General features: G+C 38.9%; 1 protein-coding gene across 2 annotated transcripts in view; it reads left to right on the top strand.

Annotated features, from left to right (window-relative positions):
- Window positions 1-20,833, top strand: part of kcna4 (potassium voltage-gated channel, shaker-related subfamily, member 4) — a 107,205-nt gene that overhangs the window by 24,019 nt on the left and 62,353 nt on the right. The gene's annotated exons all lie outside the window — the stretch shown is intronic.

A 20,833-nucleotide genomic window follows, 5' to 3' on the forward strand; every position in this document is an offset into this window, starting at 1 on the left:
TTTATCTTCTGTAATGCAATAAAAAAAAAAAAAAACTTTTTCATAATATTCTAATATTTTGTGATTGGATTTTTTGAGTTTTCTTAAGATGGAAGCCATAATCAGCAATATCAAAATAATAAAAGGCTTGCAATATTTCAGTTGATTTGTAATCAATCAAGAATGTATGACATTTTTGTTTTTGTAATTGCATTACAGAAGATAAAGAACTTTATCACAATATTCTAATTTTCTGGTTCTGGTTATGACAGGTTTGCTAACTTCGGAATTGCCCAACCTTTCTTTACTATGTCCAGCTTTCCTTCAAAATTCCATCTAGAAAATGGCTTTAACAATATATTAGCAACTGAATCAGTTTCTTCTCGTCCTGCAGCCATTGTGGGTTAACAAAAACGATATTAAACAAACAACTATATTTCTGTTTGCAGCTCGCTAGTATGCTTCATCTCGCTAATACACTTGTCCACTCTCTGGCTATCCAATCAGAGGGTGTGAATACACTGACATTGCTGTAGCCTGCTAGAAGGCTTTGATGTCGCCAACTCAAAATCAGATTGGTTGAAGCAACAGCATCATCAACGCTTATTTTTTTGCATAGAGGGCTAGCAGAACTGATTGTTCAGCCCCCCCAGGCAGATTTCTTTGACTTTGACCTTGCCTGGCAATAGATGATGGCTGAAATGTGATTTGTTAAATGCTTTAATATGAAAAACGCATGTCTGGAAGCAGCACAACCAGGAGAAAAACTATGAAAGGAAGTGAACAGGCCATTTGGAATTATTCAAGTATTCATGGACAAAATATAATTAACATCTGTGATTCAGATATTTTTTAGGCCCTCAGAGAAGGCCCTGCAGGCCCACCAGTGACACATACATATCCCCTTCTAGTGAATTATTAAGTGGTTTTACTGCCTCTAGTGTTTATTGTAAATCTAGCCGAATGTCCACAAAGTGCAATGACCATTATATTTGTAAAAAAACAATGTCTAATTAACTGATTTGATTTTAGCAGATAGAGTTGGTTTCATATTTAAGGAGTAGTTATTTCTGGTTTTATAATATGCACTTGGAGTGCCCTCTTGATAGAAAAGGTTGGCCTTTTTTTAAATCTTTCTGCCAAAGGTGGCTCCACACACACGCACACACACACACACACACAGATCAACACACAAGACTGCCCCTGTGTATTAGACTTTATCAAGTGGCACTATGTCATGTTGTGCCTGAGTTGCATCCCTAGCCATTAAGGTTTGACAGCCCCCAGTTTCCAGTTAATTTTAACTTATGTGGGTTCGGGGAGATTGGTAGAGGCAAAGGTGAGTGTTTTATTGATTGTATGAAGAGTGAGCTACATCATCATGGGATGCTTGTGGACAATTTTTTTTTTTGCCTCTGTCCTCAGTGGTTTTACTTTGAGCGAGTACTGTTGCAGATAAGCAGTAACAGTGGATGCAGAAATCAACCCTGGCAGGTAGAAACTCAAGAAGTTTCTTTGTTGAGTTAGAAAAATAAAAGACTCGAAAAGTAGGCTCAGGCATCAGTGAACTGCGAAACCAAGCATTTATCTGAAAACAAACTGATGGGCAAAGAAGAGGGCCAACCCAGTGTAATTAATTATAAAACGGACAAATACAGTTGGATGAGAATTAGATTTATATAAAAAGAACTGCATACTGAAGCCAAAGAGGGAACTGAAATTTGTGCCAAATTGAGGGAGGATAATGTAGTGCTGGTCTTATAATGCCGACCAAAAGATAATGACAAAGGAAACGGTTGGAACCATGTGTGTATATTTTTCTTTGCACACTGAGGTGTCAAACTTCCATTTAGTTGCATGAATCTCGGTGCATCTTTATTTTTTTTAATCATCTACATGTTTTAAAGCATTTCAGTAATGTTTAATGTAATGTTTAAAATGAACATACCTATGAAGATGGGTGTCGCTAATAAATATCAGCCAGTGTTCCCAAGGATGGAGCTGAGAGCATCATAAGTCCTGAGAAAGAAAGCTCTTGTTTGGGACAAAAATGCAACAATCACCATGGCAACAATGACCAGAATTTCTGATAGAGGCTATTTGTCAATGGAAAACACTCGTCTAGTGTTTATATGAGTGTCGAGTAATTGTGAATTAAGAGGACTTACGAATGAACGCATGCACGCACACACTCCCGCATACACACACACACACACGAATGAAACCGACTAAGTGCGCGTGTGTGTGTGTGAACACTTCTTTATGTACTTTTTCCATGTCTCACCCTCAGATTGGAAAAGAAATTGTTGGAGCAGAGATTTTCCAAACAGAGCACTGGCAAACGCCACAACTGGAGAAAAAAAAAAAAAAAAAGTCATGAGAGACTCTTATGTGACTCAGTTTGGCGGATATTCCTAAGTGAGATTCAACTGTGAAACAGCAGTGATATCAGTAACAGTTTAGGGCCACGGCTGTCGTACTACATGGTGTTTTTAAGTGTCTCTCTGTAACAGCTGGGAAGCAGAGTTTAATCCACAGTGGGGGTCTGAATAATGCATCACACTGAATGTTACACCGTGTCTATTTGAATGCAGTGTGTATCTTGCCCTCTCACTCTCCACTGTTTCTGCAGCTACTTGTGCTGTGGCTGCCACATGATGATGGAGAGTGTGAAGGAGGAAAAATAACAGCTACTTCTGTACAGATACTTCTCTGTTCCTCTACAATCAATTGAACTGTGGGTTTGTCACAGTGTACTATATGTTGGTTTGCCTCTCCTAGACTCAAGGAGCCTCCATTTAACCCTGAATAGATCATGTTCTGGAGTGAATGGTGCTCTGAGAATCCAAGCTATTCATATTAGTGCACAAAGTTTTTCATTTTTTCTTTTATGCATGTTTTTCTAAGGAGATAATATTCCATGCGCAGGAAATTATGGAAATACTGAAAAGCAGCACGTTTTCCCCCCATCGCCCGTTGTCACTACAAAGAGCACCCGATTTAGAGAATTAACCTAAAAACCTCAAACATGTTGATCCTATCTGAGACTTCGATGATCAATGCAGTTACCGTTCTCCAATGGAATAGTGATTTGAAGTAATGAATTAAACTTATTGCATCTGTGTTAAGCCTGTTATCAAATACATTTTTGTGAGTGAGTACACAAGCCTGAAACAGCAGAGCTCCTTACTGAAAACAGAAAAAAAAACAAAAACAAAAAAAATCTAAATCACCCAAAAGCTCCGAGAGGCACACTTCAATATTTTAGTTGTGATTATTTTGCATTTTGGAGGTATTGTGTTACTACATAGGGCAGGATGTCATGATCATACCAACATTTTGCTGTGCGATGATTTGCACAGAATAGAATCCTCAGACTTTTAGGTTAATCAAAGTCTGTTTTAATTTTATTGGATTATATGACAATTTATGACAAATAACTAATGCGACTCACAGTGGTCACTGTCTTAAGAGGTAATACAATATTTGTCCTTGAACACATACCTCATTCAGAGTGAATGGCAGAACATACTGCGAAACGTGCGAGCTTATAACAACCAATGGTTGCACATGTGGCTGAAATGTTTCATCAGGAAGTGCATTTTTTTTTTTTTTTGTATCTCAACTGAAAGAGTGTCATAAATATCCCAACGCTCAAAGTGTCACAGAAGTGTTGCGTCACTTCTCACAGCATAAACAGCTTACTGAGATGCCTCCTCTGACTCTCTAATGATATGGGCCTCCAGGTTGACTCTCAATAAGTCACAAAGTTCAAAACACCAACTCATAGATCTAAAGATGTTCAGGTTGACACGTACGAACACCTAGGAAAGCAATCCAGCGAATTAAATGAGGATATCAGCAAAATATTGTAAGTAAAAAAACACAACAAAAACCTAACCACAAATTATTGTATTGACTGGATTTATTTTGGGATCAAATTCTTCATACTAGCGATTGTGAGGCTTCTGGAAGTATTTGTAAAGCTAGGTTATTTTAAGCTTAAAGAAAGGGAAATAAAATTGTTTCTCAATTTGTTTAGAACATCTGGAAGAATGTTGAGGACCCCTAGCAATTCCTGAACCCCCCCCAATCTTTTATAATAATCAAAATTGTAAGGTATGTTTTATTTGTTTTTAATCTTACATCAGTGAAGTCACTTTATTCATATTTAATGACGTCTTAATGATGTTTCAAGGTACAACTACAATAAGCAGGAAATTAATGTGATGCATGGTTTGTTGTTTTGGCGCCCTCATCTCTCTAAGAAGGGAACAAGCAGAAAAGGTAGGAGATCCACAACAGCTAGTTGTGGAAATCAGAGGGACAGATGTTATAGAAATAAAATAAAAAAAAACTGTGTTTCTGCAGAGCCCAAGTTGGAAAATATGAGGCAGGCATATCCCTACATGTCAAGATGTTAAAAAGAGAGCGCTTACATAAACATTGAGGATGGTTGGGGATGGGGATTGATTAGTGCAAAATCCTGCATTTTAGTTTGGATATTTTGGCTTCCAGTGAATTTGATGATCATATCAGCAATATGACACAGACAAAAATTACACAGTATTCTTTCTTTCTTAGTGACTCCACCCTGTCAACAATGAAAGCATCCACATATCAAGATTAATCTTAATCTAAAAATTTGCTCTTGAAGGAGTCATTTTTTTTTCGTACAGAATGAGATTTAATGACGACCTGGGAAGCCGGCCCATAACCATTAATCAAACTTACCTTTCTACTGCAGTGATTAACCTCAAGGGTCTAATCAAGAAAGACTCAAGGGCAGGAAAAAAAAAACCTTTTCGGTCATGCTCATCAAATATGTGCCGGCGTTTCATCCCGACGCTTTTACATATTTCTCTGCTGTCAATGGAAGCCAAATGTTTCAATCAGCTGCTATGACAACAAGCCAACATATTCATCTTATTCTCATTTTATCCACACAATTCAGTTTTTTTACAAACAATGCCTGGCACACAGCGATCATCACGATCATCCCCCGAACGGGTCCAGCTTTATAGCTATACAAATGTGGGAGTCGGTTATGAGTGAAGGCTGGAGTAGAATCAACTGAAAATCACAAGGGTTGGGTTTGACAGTTCACTTTGCACATCAGATTATTCATCTGAGCGCAGAACGTAATCCTTTTGGAGTTAGGTGCTAAATATTTGAAGCGCTTACATTTCTAGTATGAAAAAAATCCTTTGTGTTCATCTTGGTTGAATTTCTTTTTTTTTTCCCCCCCGCTCGGAATATATCTCTCATCCCTTCAGCAGTCACCTGGAAGTTACTCGGCTTAAATGTGCAAATGAAGATCTCGTAATTAGGTCGTATCGCAGTCGGCTCCCCGACCATTTTCTTGCCAAAACAAAAGTGTATATTAAGAGGTCTCATTTATTTTCTAGATGATGGCGACGGTGGAGAGCAACTCCTGCCGCAGCAATGTCATGTGCCATTCAACAATAGGATTTAGATCTGCTTACAGATCTAGATTCATACAAATAATTCAATTTTTCAAACCAGAAGGTTTGGCCATATTAGGCCAGGAAAGAGAAATATCATTTGTACCGTATTTTCACGACTATAAGGCACACATAAAAGTCTTAGATTTTCTTCAAAATGTGCGGCGCACCCTATAGTGCAGTGCGCCTTGTGTGCGTGTTGAGAACGTTATAGGGGAAAGTGTGGGCGTTGATTGTATACAAAGGAACGGGTATGTGCGTTATGCAGAACATCGTTGTTTTAACAACCCTGAAAACATCGCCGATAAACACATCAAGCCCAGCCTCATCACCAACATGGACGAGGTGCCGCTCACTTTCGACATCCCGTTGAGTCACACTGTGGACATGAAGGGGACCAGCACGGTAGCGATACGCACAACGGGGTACGAAAAGTCTTCTTGGTTTCCACAGTTTCACTAAGAGTGGAAGGCAGCGACGGGCGAGTTAAGCCACAAACTTCGATGGGTTTGATTGATGACGATTACCGGTAAAAAAAATGTGAATGCCAAACTCAGTTTTGCTCCCGCTCTATTTTTAAATACGCAAACATGTATGCTTGTGTGTGTGTGTGTTGTTGTTGTAAGGCGGACGTAGTAGAGGACACCATGAGAACGTTAAAGGGGGAAGTGTGGGCGTGGATTGTATATAAACCCGCGCCCTATAATCAGGTGCGCCTTATATGTGTGTTAAATATAGTAATGGCACACATAACTGAGACTGCACCTTTTACTGCGGTGCGCCCTATGGTCGTGAAAATATGGTAATATAATTTGAAGCATTTGTGCTACCATCTCCTTATATATGGGAAGCCTTTAATAGCATTTAATGCCTGTTACATGTTGTCTGTTTAGCAACGTTAAACCACAGAAAATTCCTCGTAGTTGTAAAATTACTTAGCGAATAAAGCAATTCTGATTCTTTGAAACCAAATTCTAAAAGAGGTTTTTGACAGAGTAGACGCTAATTTGTATAATCTATCTAGTAATCTACCACCTCTGCGTTATTCAGTGTTTCATCACCCATTCCCATCTGTTATGAAGCAGCGCCACAATCCCAGATTATTATGTTTGCATGATGATTATTGGTACAAACCCATAATGATGATGCTGATAAAGCCCATGATCTTCTCAATGATTACTCTCTGATGGTCTCTCGCTCTGTGCTTCAAAAGTCATCTTCTTCTTTGCGTGTTTTTAAACGGGTCACCCTCTAGTATCTGGTACTTCTGTAACCGTGGAATATCCTCAAATAAAAGAAACGCGATCTACATAATACTTTGGCTTTAGTCGCTGAACCTTACCCTACCGAATCTACCGAGCGTAGCGACTTATTGTAGGTTCAATTCCGTGCAAGAACAAAAGGGGAATTGAAGGTCTTATGATATAATGCAATTCAGCCAATCGCATCATAAATAGGGCAAATAAAAGTGTTCTGATGGAGTGCTCAGCCAAGTGCATTCTCATTCCAGATCACTAAACACTTGTACTTTGTTACACTTCAATGTATAAATCACTCTTATTAATGTCAGAGGCTCAGAGCGACTACCCTGGTGCCGTAAATAACACATGTATAACGCGTGCAAAAGTGAGTGCTATAACGCAAAATCCGCCATCTTTCCCTTAATCTAACAAAACCTTATCCTCTTGCTCCCCATAACTACTTTAAGTCTTTTCGAAAACATAGTATTATTGGACTTGCCTCACAGTTCACTATTCTTTAGCGCTGCTGGAAATGACACGTGCGGTTAGAAATGGCCAGACTCTTGTTGCGAGGCAATTTGTAAAATTAAGAAAAAAAAAAAAAAGACTGTCCTTACATTTGAATGTGAAATGAGCTGTTGGATGTGATTTTAGATTAGCCGTGGGAAGTTCATTGATTATTATAATTGTGAAATTGTATGGATTAATGACTTAAAACCATAGCCTGGCTTGGGATGGTATCACACAGAGAGTGTTGAAGGGATGGAAATCAAATGGAATTTTTTAAACGTGAACAGAAAAAAAAAACTACAATAAAACAGTTCAAAGAGACTGAGGAGCCTCATCTCCCTCAAGTCCTGGTAAAAGAACAGCATATTCTCTCGGCAATGAAGGTAAAAAAATAAAATAAAAAAATAAAAAATTCTCCTTGAAAGGATTATGTGAATGAAGCGAAACAGATAATGTTTAAATCGGTGTAATGGAATTATTTCAGGATAATTGATTGACCTCATTTTAAAGCATGTAGTAACATTTTCCTGAAGAGTATCCAAATCTAAATAGCAGAAGTACAGTCAGAAACGGCCCAAGACTTGTTTATATGAAAAGTTGTTTTAGTCAGTCTGGTCGAGTTCTCAGGCCAATGCGCATTCATTTCAGCTGGTACAGTTTGTTACCCAAAGCAACTCACAATTATTTAGCAGATGGCGCCTTTATTATGCTGACGCTAAACTGACACTAAAAATTAAAGCTCCTCTCATGAAAAAAGTCATCAAGGATCATGTAGGTTATTTTTTTACTAACATATAAGGGACAATAAACATTGCTGGGTTCGTGGATTTTTTCTTGATATGGAAAAAAAATGATCTTATATGAAGTACAAATAAAGTGAATCCGTCTCCAGTTTGTACAGAGATGTTACCTTTGTTTCTATACTCTCGATCAGGGGTGTCAAAATCAAATACACACTGGACCAAAATTCAAAACTGGGACAAAGTCGGAGGCCAACATTGATATTTACCGAAAAAAATCTTTCTCCACATATAACAGTGACCCTTTTCACCCAAACAAGTTGTGCTTAAAAACTGTATATGGAACAAGCAAAGGTTAATACTTGGCAATATATAACTTGATTTTAAAATTGAAATTCATATTCAAAAACACATCAATTGCAGTTATTATTTGAATAAAAATTACATAAAAATTGTGTACTTCTTTTTATTTGCTACGTTCTGAGTTTGATTTTAACCTTTTACCACAGGCTGATAATAAATGTAAAAATGCATCAAGAAAACCTTAATTATAGCTCAGTTTGCTACACACTGTTTTGCTACACACTGATCCACTCTGATCATTTGCCTTTCTTTTTGCTATTTTTCAGAAGGGTAGTACGTTACCAGTATTAGCATAAGGTTGCTATGATAACTGTCAACAGAGGGGAAGATGTTTACGGGTCCTGTCATGATTTTCCTGCCAAAACACCAGCAGAGCATTCTGGGATTTGTGGTATTAGCGGTACATGCGCTGTAGGCAATAATACCGGTGGGCCGGCACATATTATTTAATATGGCTTTGTGGGCCAAAAATAATTACACTGCAGGTCAAAAGAGGCACGCGGGCCGGGGTTTGACACTTATGCTCTAGATCAGGGGTCCCCAAACTTTTTCCTGTGAGGGCCAAATAACTTTTTCCATCTCTGACGGGGGGCCGGACCAGTTTGTGACAAAATATGTGATGATCGCAGGTGTCTAAACGTAAACATTTATTGTTTTCTAGAAAGCCACGCATAACCAAAAATTAACCCTTTCTGAAAAATCAGAAAATAAATAATAACGAAATAAATAGCACATAATAATAAAATTTCATAATAATGAAATAAATAACACAATTTTTGAAAAAAAATAATAACCAAATAATCTTTTTCAAGTTTTTCACAGAAAAAAAGAACAAGGAACATTAACTTTCTTGTAGAAATAACTGTTTGCAGCTCTCTCATATCAAATTCAATGTGAAAACCAGAAAGCAAGCAGGCTATGAAAACGAACTGATACCAACACATTTCACTACCAGTACGGTTGTAGAACGGATTTTATCCCAGTAGATTTCATTATGATTATATTTGTATTATTATTAATTCATCCCTGGTATTGTTTGGGGACCGGGCAAAATGTGGAGGCGGGCCATATCCGGCCCCCGGGCCGTAGTTTGGGGACCACTGCACTAGATGGTCAGCTTTAAGAAGCACTTACAATATCAGCTATCTAAATTTGGGGCAATTTCTTCCAAATTATCTGCTGTATGTTTTTGGACTATGGAGAAACCCAAGCAGACACTCGAAGAACATGCAAACTCTGCACAGCAAGGTCCCCTCATCGGAATCGAACCAGGGTCCTTCGTGTTGTTAGGTCGACGCTCACAGTATTTAATGAATATATTTTTTTTAACATGTGCAAAATGAAACAATTAAAAGACATTTAGCAAGTACTGATTAATTTACCTATGGTAGGGTCCTATGGTGAGTTACAGATGTTTGTGGTCTGAATTTTACCAAATGCAAAGCCAAAGGGTTGAAGCAACCCAACTAACTTCAGCTGTCTTCCTGTGCTATTGTAGAGTGTCTTTCCATATCTGGCAAATTTTCAGGTTGATTTTTAATTACAGGTTAAATAGATCTAAAACTATTAGGAAGCGGGAAATCCTACGTTTTTGTCAATGCAGTGCTGAGGGAAAATAGATTTGTTTGGGGTCTGAACAACCATGTTTGCTGATTAAAAAAAAAAAAAACAGTATAAACTTGTCAGGAAAGGAAAAAGTTAGAAGTTCTCTGGGCAAATAGCCAGCCTTTCTGAAAAAGATTTAAGAGACGACTTTTGAGTTTTTATTAGAAATAACGTAAAGTGGCCGTGTTCCTCTCAAGGGGTTTAAAAAAATCTGACTTGTGTGACTCAATTGGATTTCCAGGTTGCATTTTTCCTATTTTCCATTTGCAGCAAATGAAGAGATAGATTGAGAACCGTTTTAACTTAAGTCGACAGTTTGAAGTTCAGATTGTCTTTGCTCTGAGAGATTTCCCCGGGAGAGACGGTAAATAAAGATTTGTGAGTGAGGTGTGATTGGGGGCAGACAGGAGATACAGTTTGGAAAGTTATGGACGAATGAATTCTGCCGCTTGACAAGACACAATTTGTGGAGGCCTGTTGTGGAAAATCTCACTGGAGCACAATGAAGAAAAGCTGAAGCAGGATGGCAATAGTTTATGATTAAGAAATAAAACATGGCACTTATCCTTAGTGTGATGAAACGCCAATTTAGCATCTCAGTCAACAGAATGTACATCCAGAAACAAAGTACAAAAGTACAAAAAGCAGAAGGAAATTTTTCTCCAATTTAGGTAAAGGTCCCATGAATATTGTTATGAATACAGTAGCTGACTTGTTATGTACATTACATTACATAACAGTGGTTTGGCAAACACTTTTATCCAAAGCGACTCACAAAAAGTGCGATTCAGTAACCGAAGATCCGAAGTACCAGTAGTTGGAAGTCAGAAGTGACAACTCTACCAAATAGCCATCTCAGAACCTTATACATACATTCATTTCATTGTTTTTTTGTTTTTTTTCTGTGGGGGTTGGGGGGCTAAGTGCGATTAGTGGGGTAGTGCTTGCCGAAGAGGTATGTTTTCAGCTCACAGGCGAAAGATGGGCAGTGACCCCGCTGTTCTGACCTTTTTCGGGAGTTCGTTCCACCAGTGCGGAGCCAAGACCAAGAAGAGTCGAGACCGGTTCGATCGGCTGCCGGGGGCTCTGAGAGATGGGGTGGACGGTCGCCGAGAGGTGGCAGATCGGAGGGGACGGGTAGGGATATGTGGCTTCACCATAACCTGGAGATAAGACGGGGCTGTCCCATTCACTGCCCGGTAGGCGAGCACAAGGCTGGCTCCCGGGAACCAGTGTAGGGACATAAGAAGGGGAGTTGTGTGGGAGAATTTGGGTCGGTTGAACACCAGGCGGTCTGCCGCTTTCCGAATAAGCTCTAGAGGCCTGATTGTCACCGCTGAGGCACCGGCAAGGAGGGAGTTGCAGTAGTCCAAACAAGAGATGACTAGAGAGATGACTATGCACAACATTGTACTCATTTGCATCCTTTCCACAATGTCCAAGTATTAACCTTTATTTGAAAAATGTTTTTTTTTTTTTTTTTTTTTTGTATGAAAGCCGATGAACTGAGATCCACAACTGAGTGACCAGCAATACTAACATGGTTTCACCTGTCTGACATATGCCTAAAAAAAGAAGCCCAGGATGTGATCAGATACTAAAACGAAACTAAGTCAACGTGAGCCTGAGCCTGTTCTCGCTCAGATCAAATTTGTCTACAAAACAATGAACACGCTCTGAATCAGGTTTTACATACAGAGTGTTGGTCACTGTAAATGTGGGCACGCATGTGCCAGGCTGGTTTCCACTCCCACAGACAATTTAGATGCTTGAACAACTCCTCCATCTCTCCAACAAGCACATTTGGCAGTTTTAGCAGATACTGTAGGTTGGGACTGCTTCTGTGTTGCCGCTCTAGCAAGCTGTTGCTGGCAAACTCTTGTGTTCGTCGACAACCTCCCCAGGCTGATAGAGAGGTTGGCAGGAATTGGATATGTGGACATGGTTACAACCACGCTTAGAGGAAGATTGGAGCTGATGTTTTGCAAGGTGCAGACAGCGGTGACAGGAGTAATTTTGTAATGAAGAAAAAAGATGCACAGTATGACCTTTGTGTTCTCCGGTTTTCTCCCACATTCCAAAAACATGCAGCAACATACATGCAACATGCATTAATTGAAATTAATTTTTTTAAGTTAATTTATATGTGCCCCCGCAATTGACTGGCAACCGGCACTTGGTACCACGATACTGAGGCAAAATTTCAATTTCAACTGCTTTGCGAATTAACTCTTGAGGTATTTTTGTGAGAGGGTTGTGGTAGTAATTTAAATGCAGATTTAAAAAATTATTCTCTGGCACAAAATAGAGAACTGCCGCTTCACAGTAAACATTTCCGTCGAGTAGAAACATTGGAGTTTGTCCCGGATCTTACCATACCCTACAAAGCAGCAAAATAAAAGAAAATCGGAAAATCATCAGAAAATAAGGAACATGAAAAAGGGCCAGAAATCCCCTGTTCTGATAATTGGATCAGGTTTCAATGGCTCACAAGCTTGCTCAGATGTAAAAAAAAAAAATGTCCGCTTGTGATCGCATCAATGCAGAGATTCATGTTAACATCAGATTCAAACGTGGCCTGAGGAGAGCTGACACATCACCCGTCACTGGGATCTAATTTATAAATTAGGGAATTTATTGCCAGCAGGCACTGTAGTGAAACACAACAGCCCATAGGCCTTTACATTATCTGATCGGAGGTGTTACACAAAGTTATTGCTCATCCGTACATGCAAGGAATGCCTTTTGGGGGGGTTGAGTCAGAGCGGGCTTGTTTGGAGGTGATGCAGAGTGATTGGCAGGAATGAGCACATAAGGACAGATTTAGTTTGGGTTAAAAGTTCACTGTTCTTGTTTTGTCAAATTATGGAACCGTGCTTGGTAGACAGTCATCCCACTCAAAATCTACCGATGCTAATGGGGTAGCCAAATATCTTATGGGTGATAGAAATAACACCGCATGTCATGTAAACTTGACATAAACATCCTTTTTTTTTTTTTTTTACTTCACCAAAGTGCATGTGCTATCTGAAAACAGATGAGGAATCCTTAAATGGTTTTGAATCATGCGCTTTGACAAATGTAAACATTCCAGCTAGAGTTATCTCGTTCCCTTTCCCAGCCAGTCGACGTCAGCAGACAAAATGTGTTTCAAGAGAGAAAATACTTCTGACTTTGACGTTTTGGACATTTAAACCCTCCATTCTTGTGAATGATTAGATAAGAGCTGTTGTCTCAGTAAATCACTAGCATCAACACTGAAACGTATAGATTGTTTGGCTGTTTGCATGGGAATAATTGGATCTAACCTACTTTTTCAGCATATCTGCTTTTCTATTTCATGCTGCATGCACTGTACATTGGTTATGTAATGTAGCAATGGGGATCTTCTCAATCGGAGGATGAATGAAAGTATTCCGTGTGCGTCTCATTCAGGAATTAACTTTCTTTGGTTCTCAGAACCTTGGTGTTTACAACGCTTAATACTCATTGTTGGGTTTACCTTTTGCGCCCGTGTCAGGCATGTACCTTGCAAATAGCACTTACCAACCCCAGACACAAGCATAGAAAACGTAGCGCTAGGATCGTCAAAAAGAGACTGAAATATCTAGCGGGGCCAGCGTGAGAGGACAGGAAAACAACCACTTGTTTCTGGGCTCCATCATGGCCGAGTTTGGCAAAATCAGCTTAATCAGCTGAGCGCACGTGCAAGTTTTCTCACTGAAAAATGCTGACGGAGAGGTGGGTGGCAGCGCTGAAATGAGAACAGCGATTGTAATGTCCCAGGCGTACATTGTGTTGCATGTACTGCCGATCCCGGCCTGAATATTTATAGTCTAACGTGTGCTCATCTGATTTTGTGTGTGTGCGTGTGACTGGGAGAGCCAGCCTGGATCTGAGAGCCCTGCAGGGGTGTGAGGCAAGAAGCAGCAAGAGGCAGAAAATCCCTGCTGCCTTTGGATTAGTGTCAGGCACCGAGCTACGTGTGCACTCTCTCTGTCCCTGCACTTTATTTCTTTTTATTTTTCCCTTTTTCATCTATAATCCCATGATTTAGAGGTGAATTCTATGAAAATGACCTGGGACCTTGGTGCATCTGTCAGTTGATATGAATCACTTGATCAGATTGGTAATTGCGGTAGCGTCACAGTGATTTCTAGGACAACAGGGCGAGGAGGTGCATTGCCACGTCATGCAAAGATGTTCATCCATTCAGTTATCGACACACAGCTGTGAGCGTGTAACATCCCCCCCAACGTTATCTCTTTACCCAGTTCTCATGGCGTTTATGGCATTCGATGACGAGGACAAGGTTTTATGGGCAATGTGTCGTGTTGTAGGGAAAATTTCACAAATCAGTTGACATAAATTGGTCACGCATATAAGAAATGGACCACCGATGCAGTAGAGGACGCCAGGACAAACTTCAGAAGGCCATGCAGCAGCTTTGGCCAGAGGGCTGCATTCTGTTTGTAAAGTTAGCCACACTGGTTGAAATGCCAATGATATCAAACTGTTAGTTATAGCTACTTATATAAATTTATGATAATAATAATAATCATTATAATTATTATTATTGTGATATGATAATGATAATATATATACACCCACCATTACATATATATATATATATATATATATATACACATACATATAAATACACACACATATATATATATACATATATATATACACACACACACATACATCACATATACTCACGCACATATATATATATACACACACAAACACACACATATATATATATATTTGACAATTTATATTTTATTGTATTTCTTCCCTCCTTCCTACTATTATTGTTGTGTTTTTGCTTGAAACTCTGGCACAACAATTTCCCTTGGGATAAATAAAGTTGTTCTCATCTCTCTCAATATAAATATATATTTGTATACACACACACACACACACACACACACACACACACACACATATATATATATATATATACATATATATATACACATATAATATTTATGATATATACTTTTTTATTATTTCAAACTGCTCTATACAAGAAATGTAATAATAAAAATGATAATTATATGGAGGGAGAAGATATTCAGCTTGAAGAATTCAATGAATGACTGATGCTATCTAAAACATGTCCGACCTACAAAAAAATGGAGAAAAAAAAACCCTCTCAAATCAGTCTCTAATATTTCATTAAAAGGTCACCTCTTGGATTAATTGGTGTCAACTCTTAATCAAGACATGAATACCCATCCAAAATCAAACTGGGTCTATTTTTTTTTCGGTGAAACAAGTTGGAAGACCCGTGATTTGGGATCCTTTTGTTGTTTACTTTTTAGCGAAGAACAGTAATTCTGATCAAAGAAAATACGCTGAAGCTTCATCATATAACTGCAAAAGTGATTAACTTTCAGCGCTTGTGCTGATGGTTGCCCGGGTGCTGGTGACATGCAGATCAGAAGCTTGTAGAGTTTTTTAACAACACTCAGAGAAAATATTTTCAAGGGAGTTTAATAAGTACAATCTGTCAGAATTGTTCTCCTCTGGTCGGAATAAAGTGATATGGTGCAAGTTGACAGTTGTTCTGTTTTGCACCAAGCTCAGTAACGTGTTGCATGCTAAACTGAAAAGCAGAGCACAAATGACGCCGAAACCTCGCGGCCAGAGGCCAAGCATGTCTCATTGCACCAGTAAGTCCTGGAGGAAAAGCTCTGATCTTTGCTCAAAACTTGTGTATTTTTTGGATGGTTTCTTGGTGTCTCTGCTTCTGGCGTCTCTTCTCTACTCAGCACCGTTCATTAAGCTGCCAAATAGACGCATCGGAAACACTGGCCCATGTTTCTTTAATGTGGATTTGCAGCTTTTTCTAACCACTTAAGAATTATGCTTGCCTCTTACAAAAAAAAAAAAAACTTGTTTAAAGACTGCAACCTTGTGATTTGTTTTTAGATTTGTGATTTGTTTTTGGTGCAGTGTGAGCCTAAAAGACGTAACTGATATACCCAGAAATTGTGAAGTATATTTTTTTATAATTCCACATCTTTATATCAGTGCAAACAACAGAATTGTGACCTCGGAGTTATAATGTGAACGAATAAAAAATAATAACTTCAGGCGCCACACAGATTTGTTCAGATTTAGCTCGTGTGCCAATATTTGCCCTCTGTTGCTGAACTGTGAGTCAAGACATCCGCATACACTTTAGATTATTTGAGTAAATGCCATGTCAAGCATTAATTAATTACTGACCAAATTGGGCTCAAGCCAAAAGCCCTCCAACTGTGACCTTATATGGTCATTTTTTAATGAATATAAATCTAAGTGATTATGCCCTCGACCAAATGGGAAAGATTTTAAATGTCACTATAAGTGCTTGTTAAAGCCCTTAAAAGAAATCACTTTTAAGAACATTTGGACACAACAAACACAACAACAATTAGAATTATCTGGAGTGTAATATCTTGTTCATATAACAATGGCTTGCCAAGAATTTTCAGATTTTTTTAATTTAATTTCCTGGGTTATTTCTTGTAACATCAACCCAATTCCTTGCTGTTCTTCTTCATTTTAGTTTCTCTTTTCTCTCAGATTTTTTGCTACTGCCCACTGTTATTCTAACATTACTAATTCATGCATAGATATAAGTAAAACCGAATCATTATGCACTTTGTCCTTGCACAGGCATAGCCTCTTCATATTGCAGTACAGTAAATTATGTGCTGCAAGTCACTGTTATTCAGGGAAGGTTGACATATTAAATTTGAATTAATCATAAATTCTCCCTCATATTACTAGATAACAAATTACTTTCAGAGACTAGTGCTGTTTTTGATCGTAATAAACTTTGACCCAGGTTTTTCCTACCAGCACTATGCTTCTGAATTATATGGAATATATCACTTACTTTACGGGGTCTTTTAAAAGCATGAGAGCCATACATAGTTGTGTGAATGGCGTCATAAAAATTGGCACAAGGCTCACTGATTTAAAGACAAAGACATACCTTGATTACCCTCACTTCCTACAGATTTCCAGTCTCTGTAATATCCCATAGTACTGGGAGAAAAGGTGTGTCTTTCTGTGGAAATAGTTTTTGCAGCCCTTATTTGGTACTTATGTCATATAGCTTGATTTATAATTCCTTATCGCAGGTTTTATGGCCATTCAAACGTAGCGGTTTGTCAAAGTCGCACTACAGTTACACTGCCGACAATTTTCTTCCTACCTTCTGCATATTGAATAATCTTTCATTTGTTGAAATGACCAAAATGCCAAACAAATGCTCAGACCAGATGTATAAATCAATCTGTGGCTCTGAGAACAGAGGTCACTGTATGCAGCGTACTGTGATAATACTCCACTTGTCATTGCCTCTATGATTGAAGACGTGTCTATTTTGTGCTAAAAGTACACGTCTGCAAGGAAAATGCTGAAATAGTGCATTAATAAGATTTCCACTTTATCCATCCCCTGCCAATTATCCGGCACTCAGGGTCACGGAGAATGCGAGAGCCTATCCCAGCTGTCATCGGGCGACAGGCAGGGTACACTGTGGACCGGGTGCCAGACAATCGCAGGGCGACATATAAAGTCAGACAACATTCACTCACCAGAGAACACGCGACACTGGGAGATCACGCAAACTCAAAACGGGATCATGCCACCGCGTCATCACTCTATCGGAAGATCTTATCAATCCCCTTTTTCCATTATTTCTCCTACAACGTGAGCAATACAAGTATAGTGAAATGCATGTTTGTTGATATCTGAGCTACGGTATATAAATCGCCCCAATCTGCAGGCTTTGCGATGGCCAGTCTCACGAATCCGGTCCCTACAAGCTCCGGGGTTGATTTTAAAGCCAATCACAGTGAAAGATGGGCTACCGGGCTCAGGGGTTGTCACCTGAAAACTTCTCATTGAGCTGAACGGGTTTAACCCGGTGCTATCGGCTTTGTTTTAAGCTGGCAGGGCCAGAGAAGCTGAATAAATGCTCGGGCACGGAAAGTAAAAGCGCCTCGGCCCGCGCGCAATCGTAGGGTCGGACACATCATCGCTTATGTTATTGTATTGCAGTTGAAGAGAAGCAGTTTAAAGTGATGAAAAATGAGAGGATTGTTTTGGAAGTGCAACCTCGCAAGTGGAGCCCACTGTTCAGCTAGTCAAGATAGTCAAGCACAGGTGCTACTTTTGGGAGTCCGTCAGATGTCACAGGATCCCTGATGAAAATGTAACTGTTAATGTTCTATGGCTGGGTTTATTGCTGAGACTGTAATGAGAAGCAGCTGCCTCCTAGATTGGGACAGGCTGCTCATCATGCGAGATTACTGGGCCTCATAGGAAAAAAAAAACAAAAAAAAACGTGCGTGGCGGTGATGATCCAAAATTAACTGTCAAAGACTGACCGTATGAGCTTAGTAGGGATCGAGCTAAAATGCAGATGAATACGATTCGCCCATTGATTCAAGTAAGATTGATCTGACATTAAATTACATTAAAAACAATAGAATTAAAGAAGAATCTAAACCTATTCCTAATAAACTAATCCTAATGAAAATTGAGGAAAAAAAATTATGGTGGTTTCAATGAGCAGAAAATAACTTTCATTGTCCCGAAAAATGATTTCGACATTTTTTTTTTCAACTGAAGAACAAGCTTAGTCTAGATTTATTGGGTAAAATGATATCTCCCCACTTTTTGTATTAAAGAAATAATATGAATATCATACTTGCATGAAAATGGGATAAGATGGAAATCAAATTGAAAAACCTAATCCGTCACAAAAAGTGCAACACCCTAATTTTGTTAAATTGCCACGACAAGAAGATTTCGACAAGAAATCACCATGACCTGGAAGACTGAGAACCTGCACAGACACCTCAGTTCAGAACGTATCACTGAATTTTGCAGTAGTTTTGTTCAAAATAACATAGTGAAAAGTATTTAATCTTTCAACTGGTTGTTGTAGAAATCCGTAGAAAAATACATTTCAAAGAGGAGATGACTGAAGTGCTGATTGTGACCTATAGTCATTGCCTGTTTGTGTTTTAATGTAATTCAAATATCTGAAAATAAGAACTCACCCTCAGTTGCCACAACCTAAGTATAGACAATTTTTGATAGACACATAAAATTTTGTATTTGTTAAGGCGGACTTAAAAACTGGTTTTGAGGGCGAACTAATGTAATTGGAATCAAACATGGAATTAAAACTACTATTAATAGTGAAACCATGAGGTGTCTTGAAAAATACTAAATGGGAGCCAAAAAGAAAAAGCATGGGGTGCATCAGCGGAGCATTAATGCGACGTATATGGGAGTTGAAAACTGTAAATGAATCCCTTAATGTGAAGTCCACTAAGGAACTGATCTAATAAGCCAGCGATAAACTACCTGGCAATCTATCCCTTAAATTTAGTGGGGATTTCTTCAATTTGCGGAGCTATCAAGCCCTATTTTTGTTGGGAGAACGTCCTAATCGAGGTGTCGAACACAACTTGTCGCTCGTTTTAATTATTCGGGCTCTCACTGGGGGACAAATTACCGTTTGTTTCAATGATATCAACCCGTAACCTTATCATAATTTAAGGTCTCCATATTGTTTAGTTTGAGAATAGTTGCAAAAGCCCAGTGGAGATCTGAGTGTGGATCAGCTGTTTGGCTGCAGCAGAGGAGGATGTTGTCCAGTATGGCACGATTTCCCTGAAATCCCCTTAACGCGACCTTAATTTCTCCTGAGAGAATATGAATGCATGAATGCCATGTCGTGTAAACTGACCAGGTTATACCTGGGAGACAATGACTACAAGCGCAAACTATGAATTAGATAAAAGCACTCAGCCTGTTTGCTGTAATTGTCTTGTTCCTGCTGCAGCTATGATTGCATACAAAATGCCTCAAACTCCTTAGAGACTGTGTGGAAATCCTCAAATTATTGAGGTGGAGAATTATACAACAGCTGCTCTGGTTAAAGAGGCTGCTTGTATCTAATAGTCTGTATCTTAATAAGCACAAATAGCAAAAGACACAGAGCGGTAATTCTGTGAAATGTTTCACGCCACGGGTGGGTAAACCAAATAACATAAACACCTCATGAAGACTGAAATGCAGTGAAATAAAAATTGCAAACACGGATACAGGGGCCTGACTGGGAATTAGCATCTGTTCCTTGGTTGTCTTTGTGCAACGTGTTGCTGCAGGTTGGTTGCAAATGTTTCTTTGTTGTAAAGTTAGTCTATTTTTGTGTTCTGACCTTTGGGTGTTTTGGCCTCTTTAGAACTTTTAGCCTGTTTTGCCTTTCCAGAGGCAGCCTGTCTCATGCTAGAAAGGCCTGGAATTTTGCAACTAAATATTATTAACCCTTGATGGCACCAGTCACTGTTTTAACTGGAAGTTGAGGTCCTTTTAACGGTAAACTGATCACGTTGGGTAGTACTACAAGATTGCGTTTCATTGCAGTCTTGTAAATTAAAACCGGATAAAACCGTTCGAAAATACGACTTTAATGAAACTCTGTGATGTCAATAAAAATCAAGCATGAAAGACTGAATTTTTTAAATCGCGTCTTAAAACGAAAAGTGTTTGTTCCCTTGTTCCTGGCAGGTCATTCCAGGTATTAAGAAATCAGTCTAAATACTTCCCTCAGTGTGAACATCATATGACAAGTGAGACAAACGGGGAACAATTTCTTTCTTCCGCATGAAATCCTACTACTTTATACAGAGCAGAATGGAAGAGTTAATGAAAAGTTACGATATACTGTATTAGCGTTCTATGGAATGGTGCTTGGCAATTTGTGGTGTTGAGAATACCGATGTCACTGGGTTTGGGGGATGTCTAAAATGCATTTTTAGTTGCCAATCTAAAGTGTCTCCTGACACTCAGATGATCAAACTATCTAAAAGGAGCCTTGCTTGCCTTCTTTTTCTCCCTTTCCGGA

The sequence above is a fragment of the Fistularia commersonii genome, chromosome 3 (assembly GCF_037954325.1).
Source record: "Fistularia commersonii isolate RoL2024-O1a breed Wild chromosome 3, RoL_Fcom_v1.0, whole genome shotgun sequence".
Classification (NCBI taxonomy): domain Eukaryota; kingdom Metazoa; phylum Chordata; class Actinopteri; order Syngnathiformes; family Fistulariidae; genus Fistularia; species Fistularia commersonii.